Source organism: Vicugna pacos, unplaced genomic scaffold, assembly GCF_048564905.1.
Source record: "Vicugna pacos unplaced genomic scaffold, VicPac4 scaffold_20, whole genome shotgun sequence".
NCBI lineage: Eukaryota > Metazoa > Chordata > Mammalia > Artiodactyla > Camelidae > Vicugna > Vicugna pacos.
The window spans coordinates 94,725,019-94,743,934 of NW_027328741.1; the positions used below are offsets into that span (position 1 = coordinate 94,725,019).

The window sequence follows — 18,916 nt, forward strand, 5'->3', positions numbered from 1 at the left end:
AATAGGTATACATATTCTGTACAGGTTTTACACAAATTTAACTTTAAATTCCAAAACTTTAAATTTATTTTATATTTTTTGTTCATTATTTATACTCTGTTCAACCATGTGGTATAAATTTCTGTACAAAAGAATGGAGATTGGTTTAATTTCATAGACCCCAAAATTAAATTATTTTAAAAGATTTTGTTGGGAAAATTTTTGGAGATCACACTGTAAAAATAAATGTACTATATATTTCATTTTAACTGGATGAATGAGAAATAATCACTGACTGGAAGTTACACTTGAGTTGCTGGGAGACCAGTCGTTTTGTGATGTCACAGCTACTCAAGTTGAGAACCATTGTGAAGGCCTAGCAGTTTATCTGTGCAGGACTGCAAAAACACCATTTGAAGCTGCAGTGCTCAAAATCATGCAGATTAGAAAAGTAGCTGTAGAAAAAGTTATTTGAGATGGCACATATTTCTTCAAAAATTCAAGATGTGTCTCATAAAGATGGACCAACTGGTTTAGGAAACTCCGGTAGATCTCTATTGTGTGATCAAACATTCTCTGAGGACTTGGACGTGAGGTCTATGATTGAAGAAAATGCTTTTCAGACTTTGTCTGAAGAATCCTTGATAAAAACACCATGTTACACACATTGTGTTTCTGAACCAGGTGAATATAATGATTTTCGTTCTCTGACATTTCCAAGAAATCTCTGGAAAATGGCTGGGAGTGACCAATTGAAATCCATCTGTTGGGATGATAATGAATCTTTCATAGTGATTGATGAAGATGTCTTTAAGAAGGAAGATTTGGAAAGATAGGCCCCTTTCAGAATATTTGAAACTGGAAGAATGGAAAGTTTACTTAGTCAGCTTAACCTTCATCGGTTTAGGAAAGTGTGGCAGAATTTTCAAAGGTCTGCTTGTCTATCTGACTTTCTGACAGAAGAAAAAGAAGTCTCTGTTTTAAGAAAGGTATTCAGAAATTTTAGTTACCACTTGGTAACTTACATATAAAATTTTATTTTGCACATCAGTCAATGGTAATATAAATGTAAAGCTAGATTTTCAAAATTTTATAAATCTACTAAGACTAAAATAATTTATTTTTTCTAAAAAATGAGGACAGTGCCTTAAGTAGTCTAGATGATGAGAACCTATGCTTGCAACAATGAGTCTTTCCAGAAATCTAAATAAAGGTATTAAGGCTGCTTTTAAAAAGTGCCATTCACCATTAAAGCAATTGTTAACTTCTTAAATTTGATCAGTACACTATTTAAATGTGTAGTTTCCAAATAAGGAACTTCAAAATGTCGTCAGCAATGTTCATATTTTGATGATATTATCTTTGCATAGTAAACTGGGAATCTGAGGTTTTATAGGTTAGGATTATTGTAGTCTTGTATTATGGTTTAAAATATTACTAAAATGTTTATCATTTTGTTGTAGCTGCATTTCTATCATAATCCAAATTTTAAACGAGGCTTTCCCCAGCTTTTAGTGAGAATAAATAGAAGAGTTGGGATTAAAAATTCTTCTCTGGTGTCTTCATTTGCTGAAGATTTCAACAAGAAGCACTTTAATGCAGGGGGCAATATGGATAATCATAATTCTGTTTTTGTGGCTGACACTAATAGAAAAAGTGCATTTTTACCTTCTGCAATTTTAAACATGTCTCTAATAAGAAAGCCCTCTACTAGCCACATAATTGGTGGTACAACTACCCCGATCAGAAGTGATTTTTCTCCTCTGTCATCAATGTCAGTTAGACCATCAGAAAAAATTGCAGTGGATCAACGAGTTATTTTAAATCAGTTGACCACTGTCCACAGGCACTCTCAAAGCAGCTACATTGAAACAAATGGCCGTGTGGTGAACTCCATTTCAACTACAACTTGTACTTCTCAGTACAGCATCTTCTGTCCCATACAGAGCAATTAATTTGGACTGATGTTGGAGCCTTCTACTTTTCCAAATAGATATCACAACATATCTGCCAATGAAATTCGTTTTCCTAAACTTCAACCAGGGATCAACCCACGCTTTCCAGTGCCAGTGATAGCTGGTACATCAGCTACATCTCTTTCAAAGCCAACTCATCAGACATCTTCAGTTTATGAATGTCATCCTAATTACAACTGATCTACCAGAGGACTACCAGATTATACAGGATAACAAAGATTGAAATTGATGTTGGCATATGTTGACAAATAACTGCAATTTTCTTATTTGAACAATAAACATAGATGCGTACCTGTATTTTCCTTATTTTTTTAAAATATAGTAAAGAGTTAAATGAGAGGCTAAGATACCATTAAAAGAGAAAAGTAGATATTTGATTGTTATGATCTTTTTATTGAACACTATGGGAGTAAATTTAAGTAATTTCTTGTAAGGAGGAAGAAAAAATGGAAAAATTTGGAAAAAGAATAAAACATGGAGAGAGGGAAAATTACTAATTGGTTTCTGGTTCAACCTGGAAAGTATGAAATGTGTTAAGTTTGGATAGGTTGGACAGTACATAAATGCTGGAACCGGCCCAGGGATCGTGGTCTATTATGTCATCCCTGGAATCAAAAAGGTCAAATTATGTAGTCTTAGATGGCACATACAGCATGTGGTAGAATTAAAGAAGTAATTTTATCTATGGTCTTCTTTGTGCTGTTCTCAAAGCATTCCAATTGGTGCTTTCATTTCCTGCACTCAAGAGTCTACACTACATTTTCTAGTCAATAATTTATGTTGCTTTTATATTCCAGCCAAAGACAAACTTGCATCCTCAGGGTGGCAGTTAATGCCTTTCCAAATGTAAGCCCACAAACTCAACATAGTTTAGTCATTTCTTTATAAATCTGGCAACTGACTACCTTAGCATATCTTTATGTTTCACTGTATCTGGAGGTACATTAAAGGAAATGCTTGTCAACAGTGTTAGTTCCAACCTCAACACTTTTACTCCAGCTCATCCTTGGACTTTGGTTGTTCTCCTTTTACCTACTTAGACTATCCCGGTCTCAGCACAGATACCACCTCCTCCAGATGTTTTCTGTCTCTCAACCTCTCCTTGTCTAACTTGGATACCAGCACAGTAAACACAGCACATGCCACAGGATGCATTTTAGTATTTAGTGAGTGAAAAATACCTGTTGACTTTAAGCAAAATTTACTTTCCTGAAACAACAGAACTCTCATGATTTTCAAACTATTTCATTATGGTACATACTCTTCACCACAAACAAGCTCTTTTCATAGCCCAAGGACTAATCACTCAAGACAGTAATTGGAGGTAGGTACAGGAGACAAGTTATTATTTTCTTCTTAATTAATGCCTCCAGAGGCCTAAAATATTCCATTCTCATTTGCTGTATATTTTCCTGTCTCTTCATCACCCACCCATCCCAAAATAGCTGATACTCTTCCCCATACCAATAACTATACTGACTACCAATTAATTTGCTTCTTAGAATCAGAGATTTGTCCAGAAGAGAAAGTGCCATTGCAAGTATTTAATATAGGTTTATACACCCCACATATCTTGTGCCCCTTCTAACCTTCACACAGGATGTATATAAAATGTAATAGCGCCTTGGTTGGTGTGGTCGTATTCAGTAACCAAATTGCAATCTACAATGTGTGGACTAGAAGGAGGTGAGGGTGGTAGAATTAAAAATTTGTCCAACTGCAAGAATACCAAATTTATACTGATATTAGGAAATATAAAATATTCATGGAAGTCTTTGACTATTTCCCACTAATTTAAAATAAAATGTGAAGCATTTTCAGAATTGGAAATGCCCTAAATTGCTGGAACAATTGTAGGCAATGTCAAGGAGCCTACTTCTTCTGCTCACAATGATGCAGCCAGTGTCAGCTGATAAGACTGGAATGGCAGATTTGAGTTCTGAAAACATGTCACCTGTTGTAAAGAAAGCCTTTGATAACCTGGAGAAAGGGCAAATGGGCCTGGGTGAACTCTAGCAACATGCCACCAATATGACATTTACCAAGAGAAGGATAGAGACCACTTACAGCTGGAGAACTGTGTCTGCACAGCAGTGGTTCTTCCTATAACAGAAACATCAAGCTTTAAGATTGTCAGCAAAATTCTGATGGTGGCTATGTGGTTGCTTACATTAGCATTCTGGGGTTCAGATGGGCTGGTTCAGCTACTTTCCAGCTCTCTTATCAGACAGTGGTTCTTACCGTGATCATCTTAACAAGGTTTTATGCTGATAAGTCAAAAGTTACAGTTTACATTCAAAGTGAGAAATCCTAAAGAAGAATCTTGTTTGTCCATCTGTAGTTTTCTACCTGGGAAAATCTAGACTATTGGCAAAACTACAAAAGTAGGCTGGTGCTTTGAAAACTTTTCTCTGAGTTCTGCCCACTGAATTCTTCCCACTAAATACTACAGATCTCTGTACCACTGTGTGTGTGTGTGAAGATGGATTGTTAAGCAGTAACTAAGTTTGTCTTAGTTGAGTCATCAGTGAATTATTCCTCTGCATCTGGCAGAATCTCTGTGAATTAAGAGTTTCATTGAGCCACCAGATTTTCTTCCGATCAGGGAGGGGTAGATTATATTTCTCCCAGTATACTAATTGTTACATGTTCATTGAATCCCAAGCTGATGCTACGGCCAAGCCCCTGAACCCTTGAATGGGATTGAGGCATATACATTCTCCAGTCCCCAGAACCCAGCACAGGACTGTATCACCTTTTTAATTTAAGCTTATGTCTGATTTATTTCTTTTAATTCTCATTGTTGACACAACTTATTTTGGCTTTGAACACACTTTGACTAATTTATATAGTCTGAACAACTGACTTATTCCCGTTCACCAAGCAATTGCAATAATCTTTCTTCCCTTGGTCTACCTGGAACAGAGTGAGCACACTCATCATTTTGAAAGTAGTCCTCTGTCCTAATATTGCAGAATCTTTACACTTGCTTGCCCAGCACTTGAGCAAGAATGTTTGTTGTGGATCTCAGGGATTATCCTCACATTCCCTTACGCAACCATGAGAAAACCCCAAATTGTTATCCAAAATCAAGTCTTGTCAGTATTGCATTCCCATTGCAAAACAGTTAAGAATTGTAAGAGTTCTGAGATTTTACCATACTGAGATTTTTAGCAACCTAACATGTTCTTTTCTTACAGATGCTGTCGGGGAGTTGAGACCATCGGTCAGAGACAGTGAACTTTATCACTGACAGCAAGGGCAGCCAGTTTTAAATTTGTATCCATTCCCTAATCTCAGATGAATACACAGAGTGAAATTTTGATGCCTACAGAAGCACTGGTCTGTTAACATGAAGAAATTTTTAGGCATGGTAAAACAATAATTTTATTCATATCTTTATGCATAATTTATTATAATCACTTATTTATTAGTATCTTTAGCTTGGTTAAGTATATCATGTCTCAAGTTTACTTGCTGCAAAAACAATCATGAGAAATGACAAGGGAAAAAATGACCATTGACTTTCCATTTTCACTTTCGCTTTTATTGAGATATAACTGGCATAAAACATTGTGTAAGTTTAGGTGCACAGGATAGTGATTTGATTTATAACTATCATGAAATAAATATCATAGCAACTTTAGGGAGAATTCATTATCTCATTTTGCTAAAATTTTAAAGAAATACAATTTGTCTTTTGGTTGTGCTGAGAAACCTTATGGTCTACTCTCTTAACAACATTGATATAGAACATAATGCATTATTAATTCTAATTTTCATGTTATTACTTGGCATCCCTAGAACACGTTTATTTTATGGCTGGAAATTTGTAGCTTTTGAGTGCAAAGTCAAATTCTCCTTTTCCAACCCCTGCCTCTGTTAATTACAAATATAATTTCTTTTTCTATAAGTATCTTTGTTTGTTTTTGAAGTGTACTTTAATCTATAACACTGTGTAAGTTTCTCCTACACAACATACTGTTCGCTATTTTTAATAAATTTCAAACTGTTCACCAGGATATATCTAGTTACGATATGTTGCTATGTAAGTATATTTCATAGTTTTTGACTATTCACCATACAGTATATTTCTTGTCCCTGATTCATTTAATTTGCAACTGGAAAATTTTCTCTCTTAATTTTCCTCAAATTTTTCTTTTCCTCACCCCATTTCCCTCCTTCTTGTGAACAACCTATTGCTTTCTATGTGTATAACTCCTTTTCTGTGTTCTTATTTTCATTTATTTAAAATTCAAAATGTGATTAAAATCATTCAGCACTTGTCATTCTCTTTCTGACTTATTTCACTTAGCATATTACACTCTTGGTCTACCTATTTGTTGCAAATGACAAAATCTTATTCTATTTGGTGCTGAATAATAACCCATTGTATTTTTATGTGTGTGTGTGCATATATATATATATATATATATATATAAAAATATAGATAAATCTGTAGTTAAGATGGGTAAATATATTATAAACACTCATCTTTTTATCCATCATCTTTGATGAACAAATAATTTGCTTCTATATCCTATCTATTGTGAATAATGCTACAGTGAATATAGGGTTGAATTTATCTTTAGTAATTAGTGTTTTTATTTTCTTGGAATTAGTATCCAGATATGGAAATGTAGAATTATATTTCATTTTTTGTTTTTAGATAAATCTCCATGTTGCTTTCCTCAGTGGCAGCACATATTTCCATTCACTCCAGCAGTTCATCAGGGTTGTTTTTCTTACATCCACACCAACACTTATATTTGTTGTCTTTCTGATAATAGTCATTCTGACGGGAGTGACATAAAATCTCATTATGTTTTGGACTTGCATTTTTCTGATGGTTAGTAATGTTGATTGGTTTCATGTGCTGTTGGTAACATTTCCCCCACTGTATATTCATTTTTTCTAATGGGCTAAATGATCATAACTGTCTGATTTCATTTCCAGGCATTATTTGTGTTCCATTATTCTGTTTGTTCTGTGCCACTACCATAATATTTTTATTACTGTAGCTTTGTATTATAGTTTTAAATTAGGGAAAGTGATACATCTTCTCTGTTCTTTGTCAAATATTTTGTGTTTATTGTTTGTTTTCTTTCTTTTCTTTTTTTTTAGTGACTTCAACTCTTTTGTGTTTAAATGTAAATTTTAGAATTATTTCTTGTAAGTGTCTGAAAATGCCTGTGGTGTTTTGTTAGGCACTGAATTTAATTTGTGTATTTTCTTGGCTTATGCTGTCATTTAAACAATATATTTTCCTCATCAATGAACACAGTATGTCCTTTCATCTGTTTGCATTATCTTCAATTACTGTTATAAATATTTTATAGTTTTCTGAGTACATGTCCTTTACCACCTTGTTTGGATATATTTGTTGATTTTTTTTTGTAATGCAACTGTAAATGATACAGTTCCCTCACTTTCTGTATCAGTTAGCTTTTTGTTAGTGTGTAGAAATGCAAGATTTCTGTATGTTAATTTTACATTCGGAAATTTTACCAAATGTATTGATAAGCCTTACTAGTTTTGTGGCACCATTTTTAGGATTTCTGTTTAAATTTTGTCATCTGAAAACAGATACTTTTACTCCTTTTCTTAATTACCTATATTTTACTTACTTTTATTTTGAATAGGTATGGCTAGAATTTCCAATACTATAATTATTAAAAGTGGTTAGAGTGAGCATTCTTGTCTTCTTCCTGCTCTTATTGGAGATTCTTTCAGCTATTAATCAATGAATGTCATGTTAGCTAAGTTCTTGTCATATAAGAACTTAGATTTGTTGAGGTATGTTTCCTCATGCCCACTTTGAGGAGAAATTTATTCATAAATAGATACTGATTTTGTCATAACATTTTACGGCTCTACTGTTGTGACCATATAAATTATATTCTTCCTGTTTTTAGTGTGGTGTTACATACTGATTAATTTGCGGGTATTGAATCACTTTGGCATCCCTGGAGTAAAATGGACTTAATCTTATTGTATAATCCTCTTAATGTATTGTTTGACTTGCTAACAATTTAATGATGATTTTTTCATCTATGCTTATTGGTAGTATGTAACCTGTAATCTTTGAGGTATTTGTTCCTGTTTTAGTAGTAGTGTGATACAGAAATTTGGGGTAGGAAGCCTCCCTTCCTCTCGAAATTTTTGGAATACACTGAGAAGTATAGGTGATAGCTCTTCTATAAATGTTTGGCAGAAATCATCTCTGAATCTTTCTAGGCCTGGAATTTTGTTTCGTGGGAGATTTTGTTTAATTACTGATTCAAATTCATTAGTGATAATCTGTTCATATTTTCTTTTCATTCCATTCTATAGATAAGTTCTTTCTTAGAAATTGTCCATTTCTTCTAGGGTTTCCATTTTACTAGCATATAATTTGCTGTATCATTATATGATGCTTTGTATTTCTTTGATATTAGCTGTAACTTCTCATTTATTTCAGAGCTTATTAATCTGTACCATCTTTTTTGCTCATGTGCCTGGTTAAAGATTATCAACATTATTTATCTTTCAAAATCCATTATTTAGTTTGATTAAATGTTTCTGTCTTTAATCTTTATTTTATTTAATTATGTTCTGAACTTTCAGCTGTCTTTCCTTCTACTAAAATGATTGTTTACTATTTTGCTACAACTTTTGTTTGTAAGAATATTTTTCAAGAGAGACATGTTTCTTATTTGTATAAGTGGGATTATTTTGCTATAAGCATCCCTATTAATACTGCTTTTGTTATAACCCATGGATTTTGTTTTTGTTGTCTTTTTTTCATATATTTTTTCTTTGATTTATACAGCAATCCAGTTGTTGTTAATAATGTATGATTTATCCTCCACAGTTTAGAATTTTTCTCAGGTTTTTTCTTTTAGCATATTCCTATTCACTCAGATTCCATTAGTTTCTTCTCAAAACAAGGAGAAAAATAATAAAATTTATACAAAAATCTGAAACACCCAAATTTTCTAAATTTATATTTAAAAATGAGCAATGCTGTGGGTATTATCCTCCCTGAATTTAAAACATAACACAAAGATACAGTAATAAATGCATCAAAATATGGCACTTAAAGATACACATAGATAAATGGAACAAAATTAAGAGTCCTAAAATAAACCCTCACACATATGGTCAATTAGTCTAATATGAAGTATACAAGAGCATACAATGGAAAAAAAGCAGTCTCTTCAACAAGTAGTTCTGAGAAAACAGGACAGTACATGTAAAAGGAAGGTGTAAGAGCACTTCCTTCCATAGTATACAACATAAGATAAAAATGGATTGATTTCCTAAATGTAAAGCCCGAAATTGTACAATTTCAGACAAAGAAAAGCAGCAGAACTGACTTTGAGATAAATCATAGCAATGTTTATTTTTGATATGTCTCCAAATTAAAAAATAAAATGAAAAGTAACAATTACAGTTTTTAGTTTACTGAGGAAAAAATAGATTTACTATGCGATACAGGGATTCTACTTATTGTATATGTGTGAAGTGCAAAACCTTTTGCAGAGCAAAGGAAACCTTCAACAAGAGATATGATAACAGACAGAATAGAAGGAAAATTTTCACACAATTTAACCAACAAGACGTTAATATCCATATTACATATATATAATATTAGACTCAGTATTTAAAAAAAAACCTCCAACTTAAAAACAGTTGAAAGATGTTAATGGAAATTTTCAAAATAAGACTTGTGGATATTTTTCATGCACATACCAAGAAACATAATGTTCCTATCCATTTGGTAAACATAAATGAAAACCAGAATGAAATATAATCTCACAGCAACCAAAACGGCTATTAACAAAATGTCTACAAATGACAAACTTTAATAAGAAGGTTGAGAAGAGGGAGCCCAGGTACACTGTTGGTGGAAAAAAAATGATGCATCCACTATTATAAAATTGTGGACAGTGCACAGAAAACTAGAAATAGAAGCATTATATGTTGCAGCAATTCCAGTTTTTGGTATAAATCTGAAAGAAATGAAAACATTAACTTAAAGATTTATTACCCACAATGTTCTTAACATTATCATTCATATTACCCAAGGAAAGATGTACAGTTCAACTGCCCATCAAAAGATGATTGGCTGAAGTAGATGTGAGATATAGATAACATAATAAATAATTAGTCATTGTCATATTAAAAAATAAAATTCTGCCATTTGGAACAATATGACTGGACCCAGAGAGTGTTGCTTATAGGAAAATAAGTCATACGGAGAAAAACACTCTATGTTGTCACTTAAATGAGGAAAATAAAGATATAAGAGAAATAATCACAAAAAAAACAGGAACAGAATGATATATATATGTGTAGTGTACCAAGAAGTGGTTTCCTGTGGGGACAGGGAAGAAGGATGGAGAAGACAGAAATGTGCAAGCTACTAGTAATAAATTAGAGAAACAACAGGGCTATATTTACAGCACAGAGAAATATTTTAATAATTTAATTGATTTTAAAGAGAGTATAGGGATATATTATAGTAAAATGTGCACGTAGGTGGGAAAAACGTTAAAAAATTAATCCCAGGAAAATCAAAATATTTTGTAATACTCTGATATTAAGGGAGGTGATTTATTCACTTTGTTTACTGTTTTCATAATGTCCTTAGTAGAATTTAAGCTTTTAATTGAAAAAATATATGCTTTAAAAGTGACATAAGTTTAAACAATTTTTGTCTCTACCCTTACATCTACAGTCAATAAAACGTTCACATCTCAACAAAAAAACACAACACAAAACAATACCCTGGAACGCATGTGAACAGGTAATGTTTAGTTGACTAAAACACACAAAAGAGGCTGAACTGAAGGAAGAGCAGAGTTGGTGTCTGCAACCAAGGCCCCCTGACTAGGTTGTATGTGTCATCAAGTTCAGAGAACCCAGTAGAAATGGTCTCAGTGGTTCACACAGCTTCAGCCTCCAACTGCACCAGTACTCATGGTCGCATGTAACTAGGAGGGAGCCACAATGGAGACAGAAATTCCATCCTTCAGACACTCAGACATTCATGACAGTGTCCCTACTCCCCATTCACAGTGGTGGAGACAAGATACCTTGCAACACTGGACATAGCAAAGGCACTTGCCTGATTCCAAATATCCACCTGTTTTTACACATTTCCTCAATGTGTACACTGAGTCTCAAGGGATATCAGATAAAAGGAAGGGTTCACCGTCCCAGTGAGAACAGTGACATCAACTACCAGAGATGTCTAAGAAGTGACAATGAAAGCACATCTTTTATCCAGACAGTATCTACAGGAAGGTGCCATTTTGAAATATCAGTGGTAGCTCAGGTAAGTAAAACCAAAAATTGTGCAATATAGCAAACTACCAGAAAACAAAAGCAAGGGCTCCAATTCACAGTTTGTTATTAAGTGTCATCACAGCAATAATTTGTGAAGATCATGACCAATCACACTAACTTTATAGGGCACGCACACACACAGATACACAGACACAGACACAAACACAGACACAGACACACACGCACATGCACCTGAGCACACGCACATACACATAATGTCATCCATGCAGCAAACAAACATAAAGTCATGGTACATCGCCATATAACTAATAGAGAATCCAAATAGGTGACATAAAGAAATTCAAAACAAAAAAAAAACTAAGAAAGCATTTTAATGAGCTCAGGAATAAATGAAATGATGATAAGGAATACATTACCAAAGAGACTGAAACTATAAAATTACCAAAAATTATTGGAGGACAATGAGAACTTAATAAATGAGATGAAGAATGCAACAGAAAGCATTGGGGTAGAGTGTCTTTGTGGAAGATAGATTAGCAAACTCACCAATACAAAACTAGAAATGATTGGAGAGGGCAGAGATTCAAGATATTAAAAAGTGTGTAAATTCTACAGTAGCCATCAGACTTCATCAGGAAGTGCACATTACAGTGGAATCCTGGAGGGAGTAGAAAGTTAGAAGGCAGCTGATGGTTTATTTAAAGAAGTAATAGTTGATAACCTCCCAAACCTGTGTAAGGAACTAATATACAAGTACGTGAGCCAAGAAAACACCAATAACTTTAAGACAAAGGGACCTCCTTTAAGATACGTCATATGCAAATTGGCAAGTCAATGACAGAGTAATATTTTAAAGGCAGCCAAAAATAGTTATGATAATCTACAAAGGAACCCCATTAGGCTATCAGTAGACCTCTGAGAAGAAAACACAGGCCACGGTAAATAACATTAAATTTCAATCATCTAAAATAAGAAATCACTCACCCAAAAATACTTACACAGTTATCACTTAGATATAAAATGAAAATAAAGACTTTACCAGAAAAACAAACCTAAATGTGACAGAAAAACAAAACTAAGAAACCTTATAAGAGGTACAGAAAAGAAGTCTTCTAAGAAATATAAAGTGGCAAAAATGGGCAAAACATTGACCAAAATCCTAAGGAGAGACCACGAGAAATTTGCATCTGTTCATTTGGGTATGTTTTTAAATGCTATTATACCAAATGGATTAAAGAGAGAAAAATAGGAAATCAGGGGCAATAAATATAGATAATTAAACTGGTAACATATTCACAAGAGTAAAAGAAATAATTAGAAATGTAATCATTAAAGGTAAAGAATAAATTAAAACAATATTAAAGGAAGCTTCTATCAGCGGAAAAAGGACTAAATTATACATGAGATGTTTTATTTATAATTGAAGTACAGTACATGTAGTATATTGTGTAGTTTCAGATGTACAGCATAGTTATTCTAATCACTTTGTAGATTATATGCATTATGAATTATTACAATAATTGTAACAAACAATTATTTTAAGATATTGTGTATAATTCGATGATCTATACAGATAATCAATGTAGCTTCTCTCCTTTATATATACTACTTTCTATCTGTCAATATTCTTCCGTTAAAATCTCTTTCCCTTCCACTTTGGTAAACAGAAATATTTTCCCATATCTTTGAGTCTGCTTAAGTCTTGTCTATCTAATCTCTTTACCTCTACAACATGTTTCTATCTATCTATCTATCTATCTATCTATCTATCTATCTATCTATCTATCATCTATTTATCTATCTATCTATCTAATTATCTATATATCTATCTATGTATCTATTTATCTATCTCTCTATCTATCATGTATTATCCTTCTATCTATTATTCTGTCATCAATCAATAGAAAGCTATAGATATTTGTACACATATTTTTGTTATTCTTTAGTTTCCACATATAAATAATATTATATACATTTGTCTTTGTCTAAGTTACTCCATTAAGCACATTTTTACTTGGTCCACTCAGGATACTGAAATAGCAATGTGTTATACATTTCCATGGCTGAGTTTTATTCCATTGCATATTTATAGAAACATCATATATTCTTAAGTCCATACTCTACTGTGTACTCGGATTACTTCCCTGTCTTGCATATTATAAACAGTGCTGTTGTGAACATTGGTTCTTCTCAATTTAGGGTGTTTTCCCCAAATTTTTCCTAGGAGAGGTATTACTGGGTCATATGGTAGTTAACTTTTTAGTGTTTAAACAAATCTGAATACTCTTTTCAAAAGAAGTTGTACCAATTTACATTACTACCAAGAGTATACAAGAGATTTCTTACCTTCACATCTTCTGCAACACTTACTATTTGTAGACATTTTGATAATAGCCATTTGACCAGTGTGAAATGGTACCTCATTTTGGTTTTGATTTGCAATTACCTAATAATTAGTAATGTTGAGCAATTTTATCACTTACCTGTTACTCATCTGTATGTTTTCTTTGGAAAAATATTAACTCAGGTACTCTGTTCTTGTTTTTGATTGGATTTTTGTTTTTCACCTTGAGTTGTGTAACCTAAATCCTTGTTACATCTATTAACCTACATCTATTAACCCCTGGTCACTTGCATTGTTTGCAGATATGTTCTCCAATTACACAGGCAGTCTTTTTATTTCATTGATTCTGTCCTAAGCTGTGCATAAATTTTTAAGTTTATTTAGGTCCCACTTGTTTATTTTTGCTTTTGTATCATTTGCCTTAGGAGACTGATATAAGAAAATATTCCTATGATTTTATCCAATAGGGTATCACCTATATTCCCCTCTATCAGTTTTATAGTATCAGGTCTTACATTTAGGTCCTTAATACACTTGGAGTTTATTTTTGTATATGATGTCAGGAAATGCTCTCATTTCATTGTTTTACATGTAGTTGTCCAGCTTTCCCAACACCATCCATTGATGTGACTGTCTTTTATCCATTGTGTACTCTTGCTTCTTTTATCATAGATTCATTGCTCATAAGTGTGTGGAAATATTTCTTGCCTCTCTATCTGTTTTTATTGATTATATCTCTTTGCCAATGTCATACTCTTTTTATTACTGTAGGTTTCGTGTATAGTAAGGTATCTGGGAGGGTTATGCCTCCAGATTTGTTGTTGTTTCTCAAGATCATTTTGGCAATTTTTAATGGTTTCATGTAAGACTTAGAGTTATTTATTTTCTGGTTCTGTGGAAAATACTACAGCTTCGTAACAGGAATTGCCCTAAATCTGTAGGATTCTTTGTGTAGTACGGCCATGTTAACAATATTAACTCTTTCAATCCAAGAGCACAATACATCTTTCCATTTCTTTGAATCACTTTTAATTTCTTTGTCAGTGTTTTATAATTTTCAGTGATTAGATCTTTCACATATGTGGTTACATTTATTCCAAGATATTCGGGGGAATGAGGTTTTAAATATTATTGCTTTCAACGTCCATTTTATGGTATCTCATGATTAATGTGTACAAATGCAAGAGACTTCTTTACATTTATCTTGTAACCTGCTCCCTTGATGAAATTATTTATTGTTCATAATAGTCAGTGTGGAGCCCTTAGGACTGTCTATGTAGATTGTTATGCCATCAATACTAGTGACAATTTTGCCTTTTTCTTTCCATTTTGTATTACTTTATCTTCTTTTTTTTTCCTTTTCCTTTCTTCTATTACTATTGAACAGAAGTGGTGAGAGTAGGAATCATTGTCTTGTTCACGAATTTACCCAGAAGTCTTTCACCATTTCCCCTAAGTATTATAATTTGTTATAAATGGCCTTTAGTATGTTGAGAGATGTTCTCATTGTACTCACATTTATGAGAATTCTGATGATGAATGTATGTTTAATTTTGTCAAATGCTTATACTTTGTGTATTGACATGGTCTTGTGAATTTAGTCCTTCCTTTATTAGATATGTGTCATGCTGATTGACTTGTGTATGTTGAACCATCCTTGTGACACTGGAAGGAATCCAACTGATCATCGTGTATAATCCTTTCTATGTATTGCTGGATTCATTTGTTGATGTTTTTCGAGGATTTTTGAATGTATATCATCATTCATCAAGGATATTGGATTTTCATTTTCATTTATTATTTTGGTAGTGTCTTTGACTGGTTTTGTTAATAGGGTAATGGTGGCCTCATAGAATAACTTTGGGAATATTCGTTCCTCCTTCATTTTCTAAAATAGTTTGTGAAAAGGGTTTTTAGTGAAGGAATCCAGGCATTTTGTTGAAGGGGTGTTTTTAAAATTATACATTTTATTTAACTTATAATGATGGCTCTTTTCATGTTCTCAATTTTCTCTTTATTCAGTGTTGGCGGGCTGTACTTTTCTAGAAATTTGTCTATTTCTTTTAGGTCGTCCAGTTTGTTGTCACATAACAGCTCATAGTGCTTCCATAATCTTTTTTTGTATTTCTGTAATAAGAGATATTATTTCTACTCTTTCATTTCTTATTTTATTTGGGTCCACTCTATGTATTTCTTGATAAGCCTGGCTAAATGCTTACCTGTTTGTTAATATTTTTAAAAAAATGTAAAGCTTTTGATTTTATGATTTGTAATTTGATTTTCAAATATTATTTTATTTATTTTCAACATAATGATTAAATATTTCTCCTTCTACTGCTTTGGGTTTTGCTTGTTCTTATTTCTTGTTCTTTTGGGTGGCATGCTTTGTCCTTTCTATGAGGTTTTTCTTGTTCCTTGTAGAAGTCCTGATTTGTTCTCAACTTCCCTCTTAGATTTGTCTTTGGTGCATCCCATACATTTTATGAAGTTGTGTTTTCAGTGTAATTTGTCTCCAGGTATGATTTTATTACCTCTTTGATTTCATCATTGACCTTGTTTTATTTTATTTTTTTAATTAATGTGTTTTAACTTCATGTTTGTGCTTTTCCTATTCTTCTTTCAAAAATTCATGCACAGTTTCTTACTTTTGTGTATTGAAAAATACTTGCTGTAACCTATATTTGCTTAAAGATCCTGAGGCTCATTTCATGACATAATATGTGGTTAATTCCTTAGAAAACATCCTGTGCACACTTGAAAACTTTATGTGTTCTGATTTTCTGATGCAGTGTCCAATATCTAGCTTAGGTTCAAATGATCTAATATGATATTAAGATCTCTGTTTCCTACAGATATTCTTTCTGGATGATCTGGCTATCAGAATAGTGAGGTGTTAAAATCATCTTCTGTTATTATTTTATAATGAATTAATTCTTTCATGTCTACTAAAACTTCTTAGGATCTATTTTTTTGGGTCCATATACAATTTAATGAGTGTAATACCCTATTTTAATATTGATCTGTTTTTCTTTATATACTCTCAAATTTTTCATTTTGGCCCCTCTTTTAAAATGTATTTTGCATGAGTTGAGCATTGCAACCTGCATTTTCTTTTCATTTCCATGGGATATCTTTTCCACTTATTTCCAAACTATGTATATCTTCCACCATAAAGTGAGAATTTTTTGGGGGGAGATAAAGATGGTGGAGTAGAGAGATGCTCGTAGCTCACCCTTTCCCACAAATGCACCAAGACTCACATCCACAATCCCACTCAGCTAACCAGAGAACCTGCAGAACTCTGACAGAACATTTTCCTCTTCAATAGATAAAGATGTGAAAAATCCGGTAGGAGAAAAGTAAGAAAGAAAGAAGAAAAGGCAAAACAGATTGGGACAGGTCAGACAGGGAGGGAGCAGCAAAGAAGGACTGGTGCTCATTCCCTGTGTCTCTCCTCTCCAACTGAGAGATTGGCAGAATGGTGGGGGAGACTCCAAGTCTTGGACATGTATGTAGTATAAGTTGACTAGCAGAACTAAGTTAAACAGGCACAGAGGATCCCTGTGACACTCAGCAGAAAATGCAGCCCAGAAGCTGGGGGCAGGGCCATGCTGCCCGACCCGGGTGGTAGATGGGGATGGCTACACTGCGTTGGCCCAGGGAAATGAAGTTGTCTTTGTGTCATGGCTGTGGGTGCACAGGGCAGAACAACATGGGCCCTCCATAAAACAACAGAGCAGATGTGCCCTATGGGTGGAAGGGTGCATTCCCCATCTCTGAATTTCCAAAAAAGTTTCTAGGTGAAGAGAGCTGGGGCTCAGACACAGCCACCATACCCTCTGGTGGTTTAAACCCATGTGGCAGCGGGGACAAAACCTGCATCTACACCTAAGGAATTAGCAGCCTCAAGGACCAGTCCGAGACTTGTCTACAGCCAGAGGCATATTGAATACTTCTGTCCGGTTCCTCAGAGAACTTGTCGGACAAAAGAAACATGGAGCTGGTTTTTGGCCCAGACCAGGGGCAGGGATGTTCCTCAGTCTTCCCTGAATCCACTTCTGTTGTGCAAACCCTAGGCAGAGTACACAGTGGAACAGAGAAGCAGAGTGATCGGCAACCATAAGTAGAGGTTGGCCCCTCAAATTTTGGGCAGGAATACAGCCCCTGACCATGGTGCTGGAGAGGGCATGATGCCCAATCCTGCCTAGACAGTCTGCAACATCTGACTGCAGCATCGGGCAGGGCATTTACAAGCCAGCCCAGAGTAAGGAGAACTTCATCAGCCCCAGTGATGGGTGTAGGAGCGATCTGCTTACTGACATGCCCTGGGAGCAGCACAGATGAGGGCTCCAAAGGAGGGTCCCTGGAAACAACAAACTGAGCTTCCAAATCAGGATGAAAAAAGAAAGACTTCACATTAAAAGTTCACAGTCTCCAGGAGAACACTGACCACCCCCTTGTATTAATCAGTTTTTACCAGTTCCATTTTCTATTACCCTCTTAATTTTTACTTCTTAGGCAATTATAATTACCCCCATTTTAATCCCTTTGAAACTTTTAAAAATATTTTTATTATTATTATTTTTCAAAACTCTGCTTCAAATCCATTTTGTATTATTCATTATACAATGTCTTCAAATCTTTATTTCTCCCTTCTTTAAAATTCTTTATCTCTCTCTCTTTTTTGTCTTTTCTAAGATGTATAGCTACATAGGCATTAGGTAGATTAAACTCCTTTAATACCACAGTAGATAACTGATACTCCAAAATCCACAGTGCCAGAGAGGAAGGAGTAAGACAAAGGAGAAGAGAAACAATTCCCAATTAAAGAACAGAAGAAATCCCCTGAAAGTACGATCAGTGAAATAGACATTGATAGCCAAATAATTCAAGATTTCAAAAATGGAGTGATCTAAGTACTGATGGAAATAAAAGAGATAGTGTTTAGAGATACAAAATATGTCAAAAATTAAATGGAAGCTATAAAGAAGAGACGAGTAGAACAGGTAAACCCGTTGACTGAGATGAAGAATGATTTAAAGTGTAGCAAATCTGACTAGATAATGCAGAAAAATGAATTAGTGACTGAGAAGACAGGACAATAGATAGCACCCAATCAGAAGACCTACAAGAGAAACAATGAGAAACAAATGAAAAAAGCCTAAGGGACCTATGGAATAATACAAAGCATGCCAATCTTGGCATGATAGAAGTCCCAGAAGGGGAACAATGATTAAAGGGAATTGCAAAAGTTTTTGTAGAAATCATGACTGAGAACTTCCGAAACTTAAAGTAGGAATCAGATATTCAAGTACAGGAAGCT

At 33.9% G+C, this 18,916-nt stretch overlaps 1 long non-coding RNA gene across 1 annotated transcript; it reads left to right on the top strand.

Annotated features, from left to right (window-relative positions):
- Positions 1-387: 387 nt before the first annotated feature.
- Positions 388-1,518, top strand: LOC140693850 (uncharacterized). Its single transcript, XR_012069553.1, has 2 exons — positions 388-663; positions 1,443-1,518. It is a non-coding gene; the product is annotated as an uncharacterized lncRNA (long non-coding RNA).
- The last annotated feature ends 17,398 nt before the right edge of the window (positions 1,519-18,916 follow it).